Source organism: Puma concolor, chromosome C2 (genome assembly GCF_028749965.1).
Source record: "Puma concolor isolate L17-30 chromosome C2, mPumCon1.1.hap2, whole genome shotgun sequence".
Taxonomy (NCBI): Eukaryota; Metazoa; Chordata; class Mammalia; order Carnivora; family Felidae; genus Puma; species Puma concolor.
Genome location: NC_141675.1, coordinates 126593460 through 126615484, shown reverse-complemented (window position 1 = coordinate 126615484; position 22025 = coordinate 126593460). Strand labels below are relative to the sequence as shown.

At 33.5% G+C, this 22025-nt stretch overlaps 1 long non-coding RNA gene across 1 annotated transcript; it reads right to left on the bottom strand.

Moving 5' to 3' along the window:
• Positions 1-158: 158 nt before the first annotated feature.
• LOC147577529 (uncharacterized) lies at positions 159-18123 on the bottom strand. Its single transcript, XR_015255853.1, has 2 exons — positions 18025-18123; positions 159-361 (listed from the first exon to the last, which is right to left on the bottom strand). It is a non-coding gene; the product is annotated as an uncharacterized LOC147577529 (long non-coding RNA).
• Between the last annotated feature and the right edge of the window lie 3902 nt (positions 18124-22025).

Here is a 22025-nt window from a genome sequence, read left to right as displayed (position 1 = left end):
GAAAAAATTGTGGTTTCTTTGTGTATTCCCATACTTCACAGTGTCACAAGTTGGGGATTTATATACATATTTTTTAATAATATAAATGCTGTTCTATGAGAAAATATATTCATATGCTAGGATACGTGATTAAGTATTTCTGATAAAAATCAAAACAATATTTTTAATGAATTTATTGAATTGCACTTTAGAACATTCAGACTGAATGAATATTACTTTGCAGCATTTATTTGTATGAAGTCCACTGTGGTTTGCTTCTCAGATATCCCGGGTATTGTGGAAATCCTAACATTTGTTTAGGATAACATTATTTAGTTTTAATCAAAAGTCCTCATGAGTTTTGAGTCTTGAACGGGTCCAACTGGGAGAAATGAGAAACAGCAATATTTCATGTCAAAACTACAAAAGAAAAAATAATTCAAAAATACTGTACTAATTTCTAATATCAGATAATATGCTTAGTACTAAAAGGTAAAGTTCATACAACCTGAAAGTCAATATATTGAAAATATGCTATGCCATACAGTGAGTAGTTTTAAAATAATACGAGCATTAAAAAAATAGCAAATATATAGGAGATACATTTAGTAAGGCAATGTTCACATGTGATACTTTATTAACCCCCAATTCTGCATGCTTGTGTTTGTTTTATTATTATTTTTGTTATTAATCCTTTTTATACATGGAATCAAGATAAAAAGAATTAAAAAACTAGCCCATGTCACCAAGCTAATGTGAGCAGTGTAATTTAATGAAGGCAGAAAATACCTTTAAATCCCTATTCTCTACCTAGAAAATAAACTCCAGAAATATGAGGGTCTTTGTTGCTCTTGTTTATTCATGATGTTCATGCTCCTTGAGCACAGGCCACACGCAAGGGAGACACTCAGAAGACATTTGTTGAATGATTCCACATGTGTCCGTTGGGCACTTTAATTGCATTCTTTCTCTTGTAGAGCAGTTGAGTCATTAATGACACCTACTACGTTGAGTGATAAGAATTATGTAAGATATTACCAGAAATGCATTTAGTAATGCTCTCTTAGTTAAGTTTGAAACAACTTGATACATTAATTCTGGGTATGTATTTTGATAGTAGATTCCCACTTTTATCTAAAGACATGCCTAAAAATTAATTCTAGATCCCAGGTCAGGCTAAAATAATACATTTAAGCAGATTTTTCACCAGTAATATTCACATTATAAAAGAAAATCCCCTATAAAATTTCCCAGAAATGCAAAAAAAAAAAAAAAAAGAAAATCCCTCTTTGGCCTATGATATAGGCAAACGGTGGATTCTGACAAAAATCATGAATATTAGTAAAAATTAGCTATGTGATAGGAAACTGTTAAGTACTTTACCAACATTAACACTTTTATTTCTTCTCCTTTTACAATCTCGTAGATATATAAAAACCATTTAGGGGCGCCTGGGTGACGCAGTCGGTTAAGCGTCCGACTTCAGCCAGGTCACGATCTCGCGGTCCGTGAGTTTGAGCCCCGCGTCAGGCTCTGGGCTGATGGCTCAGAGCCTGGAGCCTGTTTCCGATTCTGTGTCTCCCTCTCTCTCTGCCCCTCCCCCATTCATGCTCTGTCTCTCTCTGTCCCAAAAATAAATAAAAAACGTTGAAAAAAAATTAAAAAAATAAACCATTTAAAAAATTAAGAATGTACTTATTTAAATTATAAACCCAAATTATTATTTTAATATTTAATTATATGGAAATCATTATTGTGATATTTTACATTATTTAATCTTTGAAATCTAGTGCGTATTTTATACTCACAGAACATTTCAATTGAGATGTTAAATTTTCATAGAGAAATTAAATTAGCTTTCATAAAATTTATTTGAAAAATTAGACTTATGTACTCAGAATGTTCCAAATATACTTAAAAGTTTTCTAATAACTGAATGGAATATTAGTTTTAAAGTTCAGACAACATATTAATAGAGAACAAGGAAACAGGAAAGCATGATGCTTAATAAACATATTTTAAAGGCATAAATTCATTTATGACCTTTTAAAAGATATCTGCCACTTAATAGAACTAGAATTTCTCAATTTTCTGTGTCCTTTCATATAAACTATTTATATTAATATTTTCTAAGGAGCAACAATTTTGCTTCATCTGATTTATTCAGACAAAATCTTTCACCAAATTATACATAGGAAATTAGTTTGGCGATTCTTATATAAATCAATATGCCCCTAAACCAATTCATCATATATATTTTTTTAATAGATAGATGCATTTTCTGAGACTGTGTGTGTGTGTGTGTGCGTGTGCATGCACGCACACGCACATGTTGGTAGGTGCTTGTTAGGACTCTAAAAAGGAAAAACTAAAATAGATGAATGTGTTACTAGGGGTTAGGCTGTAAAATACACATGTTGAACAAGAAAACATAGATTCACATTTGATAATCTTTTTTTTTTCCCCATTAAGGATTGTCTATCTTTGCAATAATTTAGTAGCAAATGCTATAATAACTTATGGACATGGAAAAATGAGCACATATTTTTAACCTGTCCAAAAAACTGATAAAAGTTAATGTAGGAGACACAACTAATTCACATTAATTATTTTAGACTTTGCTATTATTGATTATTGTGTTCAAGGCATCTTTGAATCTAACACTCAATTGCAATGGTGTCAAATTTGACACTGAGCCAACTCTGATCTCATTTTTCCAGGCTTTGCATGATTATATCCTAAACACATAATTCATTTGTTTGTTCTATTTTAACATCGTAAAAAGATGATGAGTTTTGAAATTTGAGTGAGTGTATGGTTGTTGATTGACAAGTGAAGATTGAAATTATAACAAGTTTGCTTTATAATTTGGTGAATTTGTTCAAACATTGCCATCTGTTTTTGCAGGGAAACCAAGAACAATCTCTCAGATACAAATTGATTCTGCTTGGTCACTCAGCTGGTGGAACATAGGGGTAATTTACAGAGAGATGATTGTTCATTTACTTAAAAATTTCCTCATTCTTGGGGCGCCTGGGTGGCGCAGTCGGTTAAGCGTCCGACTTCAGCCAGGTCACGATCTCGCGGTCCGTGAGTTCGAGCCCCGCGTCGGGCTCTGGGCTGATTGCTCAGAGCCTGGAGCCTGTTTCCGATTCTGTGTCTCCCTCTCTCTCTGCCCCTCCCCCATTCATGCTCTCTCTCTGTCCCAAAAATAAATAAACGTTGAAAAAAAAAAAAAAATTTTTTAAAAAAAAAAAATTTCCTCATTCTTAGGCAAGTGATCATTCCAGAGGCAATACACTACTCACAAGTCTGTGTACAGTCTGATATTTCTCAACTGATTCAAAATGGAACTCTTGTCTCTGAGCTACTGGCTTTCAAGTAGAATCCAATTATACACCTTTCACTTTTTATAAAAGTCTCAGTGAGATTTTAAAGATCAATATAACTCCAAGGCAGAACAAAAAGAGGGTAAAAACTATTATTTTAACTAAAGATATAATAACACAAATCCTTATTTAAAAATTATAATCATTTAGCAACTACTATGCTAAATTCTGGTGGTTGAAAGGTACCGTACATTTGGCTTATTTTTTAACTCTTCCCTGAATAGACTAAAGAGAATCTTTTTTTGATTTTTGAAAACTACATAAAAATAGAACAAAGTCTATAATTAGAATCTATGTCTTTTCTTCAAAAGGCAAGATAATGTCATTTGGAACTGTTAAATTAATTAAACCAAAAGGCCATTGGTCTGTTCTAATGCCTTTAGTAGTCTGCAAAAGCTGCAAATGTTGTAAGATAACGAAATCAAAACCTAAGGACAGACAATTAGGCTTTCCGAAATAAGGCAATCTATATGCTATAGCCAATTATATAATTTCCTTGTTTTGCTTCGACTTTTTTATAAAAGTCTTTCCTCTAATCTCTGTGGGTGGAACTTGCCCCTAATCACTTGTGGTTTGACACTGCCTTATTAGAGTTGATTCTTTGCTAATCTAAACTCTCGAAATTTTTAAGAGGCTTCAGTTTATCTTTTAACAGAACGGAGATTCTTTGAGAAAGATAATAACGTATTCATTCAGTTTCCAACAGATACTTTGTAAATATTTGTTGAATGGAGGAAACAATTAAATTGAAATAAATTGAGTAGAATTGAAATGAGTATATTATCTATAAATGTAAAACTTCTTTACATCAATGGGATTGTAAATATTAAAAAAAGAGATAACTTAGTAAAATACTTGTAATATATATTAGAGGAATTTTTTTAATCTAAGGATGACTTTTCAAATCAATAAGAAAAAAAATCAGCACTTCCACTGAAATAAAAAAGAATATGGACAAAGATAATGGCTTGTGAATTATTTACAAGTGACAAAAATTTTCATTCCTGTGAATAACCAAAAAAAAAAGGGAAAATTAAAAGAATACAATATACACATGATTTCAATTAGTGTATTACAAAATAGGGAAACCAAAAGTTTTCTTGTATCCCTTCCAATCCACCTGTTCTCTCTCCAGCCAAAGATGACTCCTGATCTGTTTCTTATCTCTACAGATTGTATTTTTTATAATTTTATAAAAACGATTCTGTAAAGAATATTTTCTTTGGCTATCTACTTTCACTCAGTGTAATAATTTTAAGATTCACTTATATTATAGACTCATTTTTCTTATATATTTGTATATATTATGTGTAAAGACTTTCAAAAACACTATTTGACATGACAATATATATTTATATCCATATATTGTATATAAATTATGTGTATTAAACCATATTCAATTATATGTTCTTATTAACTGTCATTTCCACTGGAGTAAAATCAAGGTGGAGTCAGAGATTTTTTTCAGTGACATTCACTTTTTTAATTTCTTTAGCTATTAGCTTAAGAAGTAGTTTTTGGCACATAGTAGACAATAAATACTTGTTAAACAATCATCAATGTCTGTATTTATAAAACATTTTATACATATCTGATGCTTTTTTTAAGATGCATTCCAAAACATGAGGGGTGCCTGGGTGGCTCCGTTGGTTATTCGTCCGACTCCAGCTCAGGTCATGATCTCATGGTCCATGGGTTCCAGCACCACCTGGGGCTCTGTGCTGACAGCTCAGAGCCCAGAGCTTGCTTCACATTCTGTGTCTCCCTCTGTCTCTGCCCCTACCCGCTTACACTCTGTCTCTCTCTCTCAAAAATCAACATTAAAAAACATTAAAAGAAAAGATACTTTCAAAACATGAAATGGTAGATTTCAAAAGGTAGGACCATCTCTCCACTAATGGATGGATAAACAAAATGTGATAAACCCATACATGACAACTTTTTAAAAAAATGTTTATTTGTTTTTAGAGAGAGAGAATGTGTGAGTGAGTGAGTGGGGGAGGAGCAGAGAGAAAAATGGGACAGAGGATCTGAAGCAGGCTCTGGGCTGACAGCAGAAAGCCTGATGTGGGGTTCAAACTCACAGACCCTGAGATCAGGAACTGAGGTCATGACTTAAGTCAGGCACTTAACCAACTGAGCCACCCAGGCTCCCCATGACAATTTTTAGATAAAGTGGGAGTTAAGTAGAAAAGTAGCAGGACATACACATTTAAGATATCCTAAGTTTGCTTTGAAGAATTTTTGTGTGGGGTACGTGCAAGAAATTGTTATCTACTAACTGTTATCTATTCTCTGTCTATTGCCTATTTATTTATTTTTTTCTCTGAGAAACCGGATATACAATTAACCATACTGTTGTAACCAAATGACACTATGTTAGCCATGATCATTCTGTTGATCAGATGTTACAATGATAAATGGAAATTGTGCTTTATTACTTTCCTTTTTACTCTCTTTTATGTTCTTTTCATTTTCTACAATGAAATCAGTTACATTCATATTCACAATATTCAGGCCATTTAAATTGAGTTTACTCAAATATACAGTTGTATTTTCATTTCTTTGGAAGTTGAAGTGTGACTTGCAATTATTTGAGTTTGATTGTAACTAAAACATTTGTAATGTCTATCCACAAGATAAGGGATAGAGATGGCCAATAAATAAGAAAAATATTTCATCTCCTTTAAACTCCAAGAAGCACAAAATCAGGTTAAATAATAATGAACTACTAGTTTACCTTACCAAATTGGGAGTAATAAGATAAATGTAATTCTTTTGTTATATGATTGTTATTTCTGTGATATTTATAATACTTACATTTTTTTTTTTTTTTTTTTTAGATTTTTTTTTTTTTTTTTTCAACGTTTATTTATTTTTGGGACAGAGAGAGACAGAGCATGAACGGGGGAGGGGCAGAGAGAGAGGGAGACACAGAATCGGAAACAGGCTCCAGGCTCTGAGCCATCAGCCCAGAGCCTGACGCGGGGCTCCAACTCACGGACCGCGAGATCGTGACCTGGCTGAAGTCGGACGCCTAACCGACTGCGCCACCCAGGCGCCCCTATAATACTTACATTTTTAATTATTATGCTTCTTAGAATGTAGTCAGAAAAACTGGAAAATAATTTGCTAGTAATGTTTATATTGCTTGGTTAAAAAAAAAGAAACAAAACGTGTATGTGTAAGAAAATGTTGAAAATCACGATCTCTGATAGATGAGGTGTTGATTATTCCATTTTCTTCTGCATGAAAATGTATTTATTATTTTATTGGGAAAGCTTATAAAGTTGATATGCTGTGGTGAATTAGGGGACAAAGACCTAAAATTTAGCTTAATAGCTTTATTTCTTTTAATCGCCTACATGAACGCCTTTTCAATATATTATTCTAAGACTACTCCCACTGTGTTTCACGCATCAGTGTCACCAAAAACTGATTCTATCTCAGATTATTTTCTGTTATGTAGCAATATATTTCCATCTCAAAGACATTGTTAGACATTCTACAATGTGAAGGTAAAATAGTTCCTCTTCTATTTACTGATATGAATACCCAAATGTCTCCAATGCGTGATTTTCCCCAAGTTGCTTACCCTCTGTAAGTCTCATTTTTTCACCTATGAAATGAAGCCATTGCTAGCATGCCTAAAAATTAAAAGTAATTAAATAAATAAACAAATAGTTTGTATTATTTTAATTACAGCTAAAGTTTATTGGATAGCCACCACATGTCAGAAAAAAAAGGTTAAAGGCTTTGAAAGAATTATTTCACTGAATTCTAATTGGCAATATTTTGGTTAGAAATCCCACTTTACAGGTTAAAAATACTATATCAAGATATTTTGTGTTTTCCCCAGTAAGAGAGTCCTTAAAAGATAAAACCAGGATTAAATCTCATATAGTCTAATCTGAGTTCTTTTGTTTTTAGCCTCTCACTAAAGTCTCAACAAAGGCCTGGTTCTCAACATGGAACATGCACCCATTTAGACTGGGAGTCATTTGTAGTGCTTTCTGGACTTCTTGGCCTGGAATTTTATTTATCTATTTTAGTCATAATCATATCATTGTTGACTTATGGAAAAATAACATTAGTGGTACTTTTATGCAGAAAATAATAAGGACCATCGCTACAATTCTAATTTAGCTATTTGTGGAAATTGATTCAAACTGGACACACAAACGTTACAAGCCCTAATAAGCAATCTAAGGATAGTTATAGTGAATTTAGCTTCCCTGAGCATCCAGTTTTGCTTGACATTGTAAATACTTCACATTTTCCCTTCAATTGTCATGGTGGTTAATTTTATGTGTTAACTTGGCTAGATAATATTATCTCAGTTTTTTTGTAAAACACTATTCTAGATACTGTTGTGAAGATATTTTGTAGATGCGATTAACATTTATAATCAGATGACTTTAAGTAAAGCAGATTATTCTCTGTAATGAGGGTGGGTTTCTTTCAAGTAAGTTTAAAACCTTAAGAGCAAAAACTAAACTTTCCTAGTAAAGAAGGAATTCTGCCTTAAGACTATCATAGAAATTCTGTCTGAAATTCCAGCCTACTAGTCTATCCTGTGAATTTCAGGCTTGCTGGCCTTCACAACGACATGAGCCAATTCTTTCTATTTTTAATCTCCATCTCTGTCTGTCTATTGATATATCTATCTATCCTATTGACTCTGTTTCTTTGGAGAGTCCTAAAATACTATTTTATAAGACTAGCAATAGTAAACCTAGTCAAATAGCTGATCCAATTTGTCTTGATAAGCAAAATAATACAAACAAAATAGATCAATAATAAACAAAAAAAGTAATTAAAGTACTCAGCTTTTCCATATGACTTGTGAAATGATGCTTTATAAACCATATAATATACTAGCTTACTTGACATGGATTAATGAAGTCACATAACATTATAAGCTCTTGGGTTTTTCCTTCGTTCTTTGTTGTAGAGTTTCAGGGACATCCAATTGATAGCACACTAGTTTGACAGCTTTTGAATATAGCTCTTCATTTCTGAACTGTATTTTACCTTTACAATGAGGAAAGTTGCCTGGCTGGCTCCTAAGATTCTGAGTATTTCACGTATGATACACTGAGTAATGGAAAAACAATTGTTTGTTTCTATCCCTGCTACTACTATTGAATATGTATATAAATGCTCACTTTGTGAATGTCTGAAAAAATATATTTACTTCTTTAGAAAAACAATCACTTTAGAGGAACAACTAAATTTCTCTTTGAATTCGACCTAGAAATGTTTTAAAGATCATATAAAAAATATCAGCTCATATTTCTCACTCAAGATTTGTCTATGTTTCTATCCTAGTGAGTTTTGTTACTTGAATTAAATCCCTGAGAAGTTATTTCAGAAATCTTCATACTTGTCAACACCAAAGAAAATAAATGTAATGGAATTAGCAAGAATTAATTACTAATTTTATTTCTAATTGATAATCAAATCCAGTGCCATGTTCTGAGAACTTCCGATGTTTTTCCTTTTCTTTTATTCTTGTAAAAATAATCTGATAATCTGTGACATCTAATACTCAGAGTTATCACAAATTATTAAATGGGAAAACTAGCTCTATATGTTTAAAAAATATTATATTTTGAACTTCGTTTTAATACCTGTTATACTTAATGGTCTGTCATCATTTCATTATAAATCCAATAAACGCAATGCATATAACTCATTTTGATCATCCCTTAATTGAAACTTATTATATTGGTTTAAGTCTATCTTTTGGGTAGACATGGAACACTTTCTTTCCCTTGAGCAACATTATTTAAAAATTAAATTGAAAAAGACCCCCCTCCAAAGTTCCTAATGACACCTTAGTATTTTCTAGAGATTATAAAGCACAAATAGAGAATATTTTTAAGAACATCACTTTCTTGGTATTTGCTAAGTCCAGTGAACTTATTTAAATGCAAGTGAGAATGACCTATGCCCTTCCAAAAAGGTCTTCGATGCACAGACATTGGCCTGCAGGCAGCTAAAAGAGAACTCCGCTTGTCTGTCCTGATAAAGTATAAATTCATTGGAAGCACACAGTTATATTATCAACAATGAATAAACAAAACTAACTGGTGAGAACTATTGTTGTTTCTGTAGAAGTGTGCATTTCAAAGAAAGAGAACTGTTCTAAAGACATTTTGAAGTCTTGTCTTTTGAAATAAAGATCACTGTTCAAGAGAGAGTAAATTCATTGATTATCATAGAAACATTAGAATGTCCATTTAGAGCACAAGAGCATTTCATAAGCTCTATAAAATGAAATGATCTTTTCCTCTAGACCTTCAGCTGTACTCTAAAGCCAAGTTTTCTCAATTCTAAATGATTATTATAAATTATTCAAATTTTAACAATATTGCAAAACATGAAAAATATAAGCTGTGACATGAATATTATATTTTCAAACACTGTGAAACAAACTGACCAAGAAAACAGAGCAAGTTTCAACAATTATTTTTTCCCAGGTGAGATGTGTCACAAGAACACAATAATCTCTATGTGACATTTATTTTATTCTGTATGATGCTACAGAACATGCTATAATTATATGTCAGTCTACACCCAAGATTTTAAGCTGATACAGATTTTTTTTTTCAACGTTTTTATTTATTTTTGGGACAGAGAGAGACAGAGCATGAACGGGGGAGGGGCAGAGAGAGAGGGAGACACAGAATCGGAAACAGGCTCCAGGCTCCGAGCCATCAGCCCAGAGCCTGATGCGGGGCTCGAACTCACGGACCGCGAGATCGTGACCTGGCTGAAGTCGGACGCTTAACCGACTGCGCCACCCAGGCGCCCCTAAGCTGATACAGATTTTAAGAGACATATTTAATCCATAACCACACACTCAAGAAAAATGAAAATTATTTAATTAAATAGAGGCATGGGTAAATGTACTTTTTTCTACATTTTTATCAACTTACTTACAGTCAAGATCTATTGGTAGCCATTAGCAATCATGTCACTCTTTCCTTTTATTCTTGTAAAATGAATTTTTGTAGTTACTCTGACTTATTTTCCTGATGCTTGGGAAATAACTCCAGTTACACCCAGACACATTTAATGGGTGACTGCATTTAATTACAACATCTCTAATTTTAAAATTTACATTCTGGATTATAACTCTTTTTATTCAATAAAGGGTCACATATTTTATATTTTATCTCTAAAATATCTCCAGTGTGTTTGTCTTTCTCCTTCCACACAACACCATTGAAATTCAGTCTCTTAGGTCTCTGGCATAAAATTCTGGGGTGCGTTTCTTGTTTATTTCCCTGAGTCTAGAATATTTACTTCCCTAATTTTTCCCCAAACTGAAAATTACCTTCATAACATGTACATGTAACAATTTACTTTCTATGTAAAAACTACTCAACAACTATGAATTACTGCTTAACTAGACTTAAACTATATTCCTAAATTGCCTTTCCCACCTAACTTTGAAAAATTTGCTTTTTAAAGAGGCACGTATTCCACTAAAATTTTTATCAAGCCCTTTTTCTTCTCTATGTATTTTCTCATCTATACTCTGTGTCTAAAGTTCATGGTTTCTGACTCTACTTTCAGGAATCTTATGCCTTTGGTCATGCTACCCGAAGTATAGACAAGTGAGAATAATAGTGTGGACTACATTACAACATTTTAGCTTGTTTTTAAACGTTGTAACTTATTCTGGCCAGTTATTCAACAAAGTCTTCCTATTCTCCCTATGAGAGTACCATTAGAATATACCTCCCTACCCTCTTACAGTCAGATGTGGCCATGTGATGAGTTCTGGCCATGGGAATGTGGACAGAAGTAAGTTTTCCGATTTTACAACCCAATACATATGATTTGACATATAGCTCCATGCTCTCTGTTCATCTCCATGCCCGGACGCAGAGTGCCAATAAGGGGCTCTGAGGTCCTAGGTAATAGCAGCACCCCCTGGATGAACCAAGAATAGAGTTTTCAATGATTGCCTAAAACAAAGCCCCCCTACAAACTGGTATAAACCTAACACAAATGCATAAATCTTTATTGTGTTAATGCACTGAGAGTTTCATTACACCAACCAGTAGCTTTCCCTGAACTATAAAAATGCCCAGCACCACATTTGGTAGATAGTGCTACTAAAGATTCTACTAAACATGTATGTTTGATAATTCCTCTACATGAACTCATGAGCATTGCTGAAACAAACTCAAGTAAAAACTAGAAGATAGAAAGCCTATTTTCTCACTTAGTCTCTATCTGGATCCCTATCCATACCTACATATTTTTAAAATATCCATTTTCTTAAAGGCCATGATATGCATCTACTCTAGTATATGCAATTTTTCATATATTTAATAATAGTTTTGTTATGAAATTTCAAATCATGTATTGATTCTGTCCCTTTACTTGAACTATATATTATTATTTATATAGAAAGAGTTTATAGCCAGAGTTTGCATGAGTAAAAATTTCACCTCATAATTTTCCACCTTAACTTTGCTGTGCCTCAGATTCGCCAACTTCAACACCATAGATTCGGTAGAGATTAGTAGTACATTGAAGAAGATATATAAAGAATGGTTACTATCATTGAAATTGGTAACTAATATGTGACAACTTACTTTAACTTCATAAGCAAGTGGATGTGAGCAAATGAGACTGCTTTGATACAATAATAAACACTTTAGTTTTGCTATAAACATAGTGATATATTAATAACACAACAGATGTATTATGAAACCCCAGTTGGTACAAAGCACTGTACTGATTAATTTAAAAGAATGTGTTTCAAAATAAAGTTTCAACCACATGAAAGATATTTAATTCTTCTGATTTCAATTTCCAATTTCCAATTTTCAATTTACATCAATACTCATATTTTGGAGCTACTGCTTTCAGATTATATGAACAAATTTTATTTAGAACACATGATGCTGTGCCCGGCACACACCAGGCTTTAACAAATGTAGGTTCCTTCTTCATCCTCTTCACTGAAGCCTTTGGCTCTGCTGTCCAGGTCTCCCTTCCAAGGCAGTGTCCATTTCTTCCACATTCCTATCTCATTTCTGTCTCACAGGAAAATTCAAATTCTCCAAATACCATCTTTCCAACTAGTATCACAGAACAAAGTTAGTCCATAAATATCTACTCATATAACATGAGCCTATTTAATGATGACTAAATGTATTGATCTCTTGTGCTAGTGTATTGGAGTTCTTGCTATTTACTAGCATAAAACTGCCTTTAAAGCCATATCATTTTCCCATTAAAAAATGAAACAACTGCTAGCTATACAGCATTTTCTAAGTGCAGCATTTCTAAGTGCAAGGCACTGTTCTAATTACTTTACATATATTGACATTTTTAAGTATACCCTGAATCCTGTGAGATCAGCAAAGTTTCTCAGTTCCTCTAAAGGGCAAGTTTGGATTTCTGTTTCCAATAGATTTTTTTTTTCTCCTAAGACACTGACTAAACATTCTGACTGTATGGAATAAAGTAATATCTCATATAATTTTAAAACATCTTTTTAAGTATATCGACAAGATGGCCTGAAAGTAAGGACAGATCATGCCCCAAATGCAATGAAACTGACAACACTAGAAGATAAACACAGATATCAAACATAATCCTCAACCTGAGGACTTTCACTGAACCTTGGATATATTAAGCTTCTGTTGAGTCACTGAATTGGGAAAAGAGAATAAAATCTAGGGATGTATAAGCCAGGGAATCTAGTAGGACAACACTGCATAAAACTGAGATTCTGGAGGATACATATTTAACATAAGAATGAGTGAGAATTTCTAGGTACACTGGAAGAAAATACAAAGACAATCTGCCTCTCTCTCCTTGACACTGAGTAAAAGAAAACATATATATATATATATATATATATATATATATATACCCCCTCTAGAATCATATCCCCATGATGTCCTTCACCCCCATTGTTGCAGTAAATTCACACACACACACACACACACACACACATACACACACACAAAACGTGGGATTCAAAACAAAGCAAGAATGTCCACCATTTCAAGGCATTACTGAAACATGACATGAAAAGAAAATATAAACCACACAGTTTGGAAAAGAAAAAGTAAACAAACTTATTTACAGAAAACATGACTATGTATGCAGAAAATCATAAGTAATCTACAAAACAGCAATTAGATCTAATAAGCCAATATAGTAAGATTGCAGGATAACCAGTCAACATACTAAAATCAATTACATTTCTATATGCTATTGGCAAATACTCTAAAAATAAATCTATTAAGTGACATCATTTACACTAACATAAAAATAAAGGTTTAGAAATAATTTAAGAAAATAGGTCATGATTGTATTTAAAATCAAGATTTGGTATCGGCAGTGTTAAGTTTTTTTTTTTTCTCTGTAATTTTGAGTATATCTATTGTTCATCATTAAATAAAAAGAAACATTATAGTATAGAGAAAACTTCAACCATTTGTTACTAAACTATAATGCAAGGCTCAATATTCAGACCTGAGCTCCAATTTTACTTCATACTGAAGGCTTGCATGGTTACCGAATTTGGTGAAGTTCCACAAACACAACATACACACATGCATGCTAGTAACTCTCTATGGAGCTTGTCACATTAATGGCTCTCGATTAACACAATACCTGATAACCATGCCCTTGTGTAGCCCCCTCCCATATTGGCTCTGAACATCACCATAGAATTGTATAAGCCAATGGGACAATCAGCAAATTTGACACAAAGAGATTTAATAATCCTTATACACGGGAACTTGCCCTCTTTTTGTGTTGTGACCATCATGTAAAGAAGAACTGACAAACTTATTGGGGAGGCCCTTTCAAAAGCCATCAGTAACTTCTAGACATGTGAATGAAGCGATGTTGAACTTTCAGCCTCAGCCAAGCCACTACCTGAGTATAGTTGCATAAGGGACCACAGATGACACCAAATGATCAACTCAGCTCAAATTATCAATCCAGCAAATCAGAGCAAGTAATAAGAGTAACTTTAAACCACTAAGATTGAAGGTGATTTGATGCATGGCAATCTGTAACTGATACACACTGTGTAGTTTTATTTTCTTCGTGGAAGCAAGTACTATCTTGAAATGTCAAGTTTATTAATGTATTTATGTATATGTTTACTTTATCTTGTGTACTGATTTTCCTCAATAGAATATAAGCTTTATAATATGAGAAGCCTTATCTATCTGGCTCACTATTGTATTTACATGGCCAGGAATATTTAGGGTACATCTTAGATATTTAAGCAATATTTTAACTTAATTTGAATAAATAAAAGTGCCTTTATTCCAAAGGATTCCTGGCAATTTATTTCTCTGGAATACAGCTTTGACTGCCATAATCAATGCTCAACTCCAGTGAGTATCAGAAATATAGAACAGGCATGTTCAAAACTCTTACTATAATAAAAAAAATAATAAATTAACTTGAAAACACTAAATATAACTATATAATATACATAATACATATAATATATAATATACTATCTATAATACATTCAATATACATATTTAATACATATAATACATAACAGTGTATGCTATGAATATATTATACAACCATAATAATATAATACACAAATAACATAAGAAAAGTCAACAAGCAACATGCTACCAAATAACATTTTAAAAGCCTTTAATTCATGTATATTGGGTTAAGATGGAGGAGAAGCTGAGTAAACTTTTCTTGTTGAATTTGATGGCTAAATCTATGATTGAGTGCTAATCTCAGGATTACCATAAGTTATTATAAGGGTCTTTGTGAAGTCCTAGTAAGTAGCACCGTTACAAATTACCTGATTTTTGATTGATTTGAGAAGTAAGATTAAGTTGTAATAGGTGGAGGCCAAATTAGCAGTTTATTGATAAAGGTATTTTTGAATATTAACTTTTATGTAGGCTGAAAGGATTTGCTTTATGTAACAAAATTGCCAGGATTGTGCATGTTTACTTATAGTATGTACTCAGGACAGGCACGAACAAATACACAAACACATCTCATGGAGGCATTTGGCCAGGATTTATGATCTGAAATAAGAGAAGAGAACCCTTGATCCCAGTAATTAGTTACTCCCAATACAAAAAATGAAGAAATTAGTGAAGAAAGTTCCATTTACTTCCTTAAGTAGGGAATTTCAGGTGACACTCAAAGTACTCTGGACAGAAAGGGACAGAAAGAGGGCAGTCATCTCAACCTGTTTAATCTCTCTTCGTATGGAAAGAAAAATCAGGTATAAAGAGACAAGATCTCCTTCACATCACTCAGTTATTTTCCTTTGGAAATTTTTAGTCTCTTGCCAAGTAGGAATAGAGCAATGTCATCTCTTTATGGGGACAATTTTGCTCCCACCTTTATGAGGTCAAACAGCGCATTCATTGAACTAAATCAAAAGTCTCTGCACCTAAGACTGAAAGTTAACTCATTCGTTCATTACTCAGTACAAACCCTCTCCTTTTCATGGAATTTTTAGAGAGAAATTCGATGCCAAATATCAAATGCCATAGCAAATTCAAACCCAATGATGTTAATTTTAAAGGAATTAAAGTCAAAAATAAAAGTATTTGACCCTTGTCAGTTATATTCTAAATAAACTACATTATAAAATTCATCCTTATCTATTCACTGAATCTTGAATCTGAGTTAGAGGAATTCTTGATGCAGGAGCAGAGTGGGGTCTCTCAGCAGTTAGAGAGCTCTCTGACAAGAACAGCAAACAAAAATCAGGATCTCAGAAAAAGTGTTATCCCAGTACAAAATCCCTAGTGAGTCTTATGTTTAAGGATTATAATGAGTTACTTAGACACACAAAACTATTAAAACCTAGATCTCCACACTTCACATTTAGAAAACAAAACAATCTCCAGGTTCTAGAGCAGATATCTCAGGGGAAATTATTTTTCTCAGAATTCAGTTCTAACCTTAAATGTCACTTCACCAGGATACTTTTTATTTGTCTAGAATGCATGACCTTACCTGTATACTTGAACTTAAGCGGGAGAAATCTCGGCAAGTTTTTTTTTTCATTGTGCATTTACCAGAACTTGAGGATGGAAGGAATGGAGAGGAAAAGGTATCTGTCTATAATGAATATCTTTTTTTAAGAAAATGGTATTTGGTACACTATTGCTTTCTTCAAAATTTAGAGATTTGAAATGCTGGAAGCCCCAGTCAACCATTCTGTATATTAAACTCTTTGTGTGTTCTTTGTGAGCCCTTCAATGTTTGCATTTGAACGTTGCTTTTCTGGTGAGTGCTGCTGCTGAATATGGCCATCATTATCTTGTCTGCAAACACTTCTAGTCCTGTGCCACAGTTTCTTCATAACTATTTTATAATTTTACATATGCATCAGCAATTTATGAGAGAGCTTGTTTCCCTAGAGTCTTGCCAACAGAGTCTGTCATCACAAATTGGATTTTGAGACAAAATAATTCATTAGACATGATCAGTTTAAAGTTGTATTTCTCTTATGGGTAAGTTTGAACATCCTCTAATATATTGAAGGGCCTGCCATATTTCTATTTTCCATGATATGTCTGCTTATACTTTCGGTTCAATTATTACCAGATTTTTTCTTTTCAAATTTTAGAAGCACTTTAGATCGTCTCTTAGCTCTGTGTGATTTAAATTGAAAATACTTTTTCTTCTGTTTTCCATTTATTTTGTTTTTGTTATTATTATTACTATTGCCAAAAAGGTGTTAAAATATATTTATTAAGATATCATTTTACATGGCATTAAACTTTTTAGTGTAAAATTCCATAGGTTTTGATAAACTCATATAAACATGTAACCACTACCACCATCAAGGTAGAGAAGAGTTTCATAACCACTTGATAGACATTGAAAGTCTCTCACAATTTTAGGTAGGACTGACTTCACAGGGGAGGTATTATTATATGACTCGAAATTAACCAAAGTCAAAGTAACCTCTCTACATTCTTTTTTTTTTTTTTTTTTAATTTTTTTTTCCAACGTTTATTCATTTTTGGGACAGAGAGAGACAGAGCATGAACGGGGGAGGGGCAGAGAGAGAGGGAGACACAGAATCGGAAACAGGCTCCAGGCTCTGAGCCATCAGCCCAGAGCCCGACGCGGGGCTCGAACTCACGGACCGCGAGATCATGACCTGGCTGCAGTCGGACGCTTAACCGACTGCGCCACCGAGGCGCCCCTCTACATTCTAAAATCTGATATTGAAGGCCTCATTCTGGCCTGTCAAAATTTCACTAGGTTTTATTGTTTTGCACAAATACTACTTCTTTTTTCTTTGCTACTCATATTCTCAACCCGTGCACTAGAATAGGGGTTTTTGTGGATTTTTTTTTGAGGGGATAATATCTTTCAATAGTCTTGATACTCACTGGTTGATATATTGTCACGATCACATCCCTAATTACATTTTATTCCTTTGAATCCCTCTGAAATATGAAACAACTATGACCCTTGTGGAGATAATGGGGATAAATAAAATGTGTGACTTGTGTGACTTTTCTTCTTGTTTCACATCACATTCTTTCTAATACAGATTTATCAGCCCTTCACACATGAAAATAATAACTCTAGATGGAGAGTCAGGAAAATACCATCCCTCAGATGAGTGGGTATTTGAGTGACTGACCTTTACAGGATCTGGCCAAGCAAGAAGATGATTCATGTGTGCATTTAGTGGGTTTACTTAGGGGTCATGAAACACATTCCATGAATTGTTGGCTTTTTCCCAGTGATTCCAGTGAAGGTTTGTCTTCTAGAACTATTTTTACCTCACAATAGGCCCACTTGCCTAATGTTGTGATATGAAGGTGCAGGCCAGAAGTCAAATAGTCACAGAAAAGTGTTCGGTGGCAGCTGACATCAGAAATATGTAAGTAGTGGGGGCGTCTGGGTAGCTCAGTCGGCTAAGTGTTTGACTTCAGCTCAGGTCATGATCATGTGGTTCATGAGTTCAAGCCCTGCATCGGGCTCTGTGCTGTCAGTTCAGAGCCTGTAGCCTGCTTTGGATTCTGTGTTCCCTCTCTCTCTGACCCTCCCCCGTTCATGCTCTGTCTCTTTCTTTCAAAAACAAATAAATATTGAAAAAAATTTTAAAAAGACATATATGTAAGTAGTAGAGGAGAAGCAAAATTTGAATTGTCAGAATCCAGAATTAGTCTGCTGAAAATTATAATAGGAGTGTCAGGAAGTCAAGAAAACAGCACCTTATTTTTCTAGATTTATTGTATTTATGGGTTTTGTTACATTTTTCAAATGTAATTTGTGGCGATTTGTTTCTCATTATAAATAAATCATTTCCCTCTACAATTAAGTTTGTATTTTAAATGTCATATTCATGTTCTTAAAGGAAGGACCTCAAAACTATAATATTTGTGCTCCCCAAATCTGGATATCCCCTTCTTATGATCTGAATGTTTGTATGCCCCCAAATTCATATGTAGAAATCATAAGTCCCAAATCCTGATATTAGAAGATAGCGTCTTTGGGAAGTGGTTAGGTCATCAGGGTGGAGCCCTCATGAATGGGATTAGCATCCTTATAAAAAAGGGTCCAGAGGAATCCTTTACCCCTTCCAACTTGTGAAGATACAGCAAGAAGATAGTAATCCGTGAACTAAGGTGTGAAACTCGCCAGTCACTAAATTTGCTATCCCCTCGATCTCTTAATGCCAAGCCTCCAAAACTGTAAAAAATGAATTTGGTTGTTTATAAGCCACCCAGCCTATGATATCTTATTAAAGCAGCTCAAATAAATTGAATACTAATTGCTCTACTATTCACATCTCTTTCCACCAGCCAGGAGAGTCATAACCCATTTTTATTCTCTTGTGGACTTCCTTTGCCATGATTTTTAAGTGACTTCTTTCCATGTTACTTTGTGTTCTGTAATACTTTCAAAATCCTATGTAACACTTATTGTACCTCTCTTGGTACATTTCTTTCTCCTACTGAGTTAGGTACCATTTTCACCACCATTTTACAGATGAGAATACAGAGAATAGAGAGTTCAGTCAATATCTAGGTCAAGTTTACGTGATCATCTGAGGTCAAGTGTCTGTGTGCTTAATCACTGTGTTATCCTGGAATCATTTAATCACAAATACAAGTAATAACAACTCCAAGTTGTTGATTAACTATTTTATATCCTTTTATGTTTGAGTTATGCATATAAGATGGCCTTCCTTCCTTTTCTCTTATTCTTTTACCAATATCTTCTCAAAAATACAATGAATAATGTATATAAAAGTGTTCCATTGAATAATGTCTCATCAAAACTTTATCTTCAGAGTATCTTCTATATCATTTAATATAATGGAAGATAGGTGTACCAGGGTGGCTCAGTCGGTTAAGCGTCCGACTTTAGCTCAGGTCATGATCTCACAGTTCACAAGTTCAAGTCCCACGTCAGGCTCTGTGCTGACAGCTCAGAGCCTGAAGCCTGCTTCAGATACTGTGACTCCCTCTCTCTCTCTGCCCCTTGCCTGTTCACACACTCTCTCTCTCTCTCTCTAAAAAATAAATAAAAATTTAAAAATTAAAATTAAAATAATAGAAGATATTGAGAAGCGAAAATCTCACAGCATGTGTATAAACTTTGAAAATAAATGTGAATCCAGATTTTGAAGCAATTAGCAAGTCAGAATATTTACTAGGAAATAAAATTTTTGTTCTAACAACTGAGTGAATTTAGGGGATTTAGTTCCTTCACACATCTTGTCAGAGAATAATGAGATTTAATGCTTCATAAATTATAAAACAAGCACTGGTTTCAGAATGACATGAGTTTTGAAATGCTTTTGCAGCATGTACATAGTCACGAATAGCCCTTTGTCATCACTGGTTAATCACAAATGAGTTGAAGTCAGATCGGTTTAGTGTGTAACAAGCTGCAACTGAAACTCTTTTTTATTGCCCTTCTGACTAGACAATATTCACTAAAGTGCATCTCAATAATACCAAGAACGGGGTTAATATATTTGACCCATATTAAAATTGCCTCTTGTTGAGTCTACATATACTGCAATTCATTATGATATAAATTAATGTTGAAAATGAAAAGCAAAATGAACCTATAAAGAAATGCTGATGTCTTTTACTTCCTCAATATATATATTTGAAACAGTTCTCTGAAAAGGGTCTACACAATGTATTTTAGCCTTGATATTATTAATAAAGACAGCCGCCAATGTCTTCCTGGGCTACACTAAGGGAATGATGCTATATATTTGCATAACACTTGAAATGTTGAAAGTTATTTCATAGATCATATGTTATTTATGCTCTATTATGAACATCTGATGTACTTTACGTAGATTTGGTATTCTTTTGCAGTCATTCTATAGTTGAAGAAACTGAAATTTGGAGATGCTTAAAAATATGCACATAGATTTATGCTTAGCTCAGCATAGGGAGGATCTCTCAAAAATTTGTTACTAATGTGTAGTTTCAGCTGCTTTTGCTTTTATCACACATTCTTATTTCTTAGCCATATTTGTGGTTTGTAAACATTTCAGAGATATTGTTATGAATTTTTTTTTTTGAGAGAAAGAGGGCGCCAGTGAGTCAGGGGCAGAGAGAGAGAGAGGAAAAGAGAGACAGAAAGTCTCATGAGGGGCAGAGAGAGAGAAAGAGGGAGAGGGAGATAAAGAAAGAAGGAGAGAGAGAGAGAGAGAGAGAGAGAGAGAGAGAGAACCCAAAGTGGAGCTCCAACTCACGACTGTGAGATCATGATCTGAGCCGAAGTCAGATGTTTAACCAACTCATCCACGAGCCACCCAGGCGCCCTGTTGTGAATATTTTTGAAAATTGTTTTCAGTTTCTAATGGATGTGGTATTAATGTTTACTCTCCTCTATTTCTCATATTTTAAAGGAGTTTCTTTTTTGGGGGAGATTATTCTTTTAAAGGTATAATGATTTATAACATTTCTCTTTATCATGTGTCATACCTTAACAATTCATGGAAAACACATCATATGAAAATTATTATATAAATTCTTGTATACTTACCTCTGATTTAATATGACATGTGTCATATCATCGCAGTGCAGGTGTATTTGGATATGACTTTCCTGGGAATCTCAGGATTCCCGCACCATTTTTTCTGGATATGCATTTAGCTTTGAAATATTGTCATTGCTTTTGCTATGCCTGATTTGTTTGCTTGGCAATAATAATAGTCCATATTAGTTTAGTACTTTTATCATCAGTACTATCAAAAACAGGAGAACAGATTCTATCTAACCTGCATAATTTTAAATCAATCAAGTTTACCTGTATATGTATATAAATATATAGAGACTGTAGATTTTTATTAATATGCATATATCTACTAATTCATATTCATTGCAATAAATGAAATTTACAAGTCAATTATTTACTCATAAATAACCAATATTTAGACAAGAAATTTGCATTTTTTAAAAATATACGAGTTGACCATTTCCCCAAGATCATCCATTTATTAGGAAAGTGGTATGTAGTTCTAATTTACATGAAAAAGAAAAAGAGGTAGCCGAAACCTACTGAAAAAACAGAATCCATAAAATACTCAATTAGTATAGGAAAAAAAATGTGTTTTCTTCTCCAAGTAACATATTTCAATACACTAAGGAGTAGAAGTACTGATTC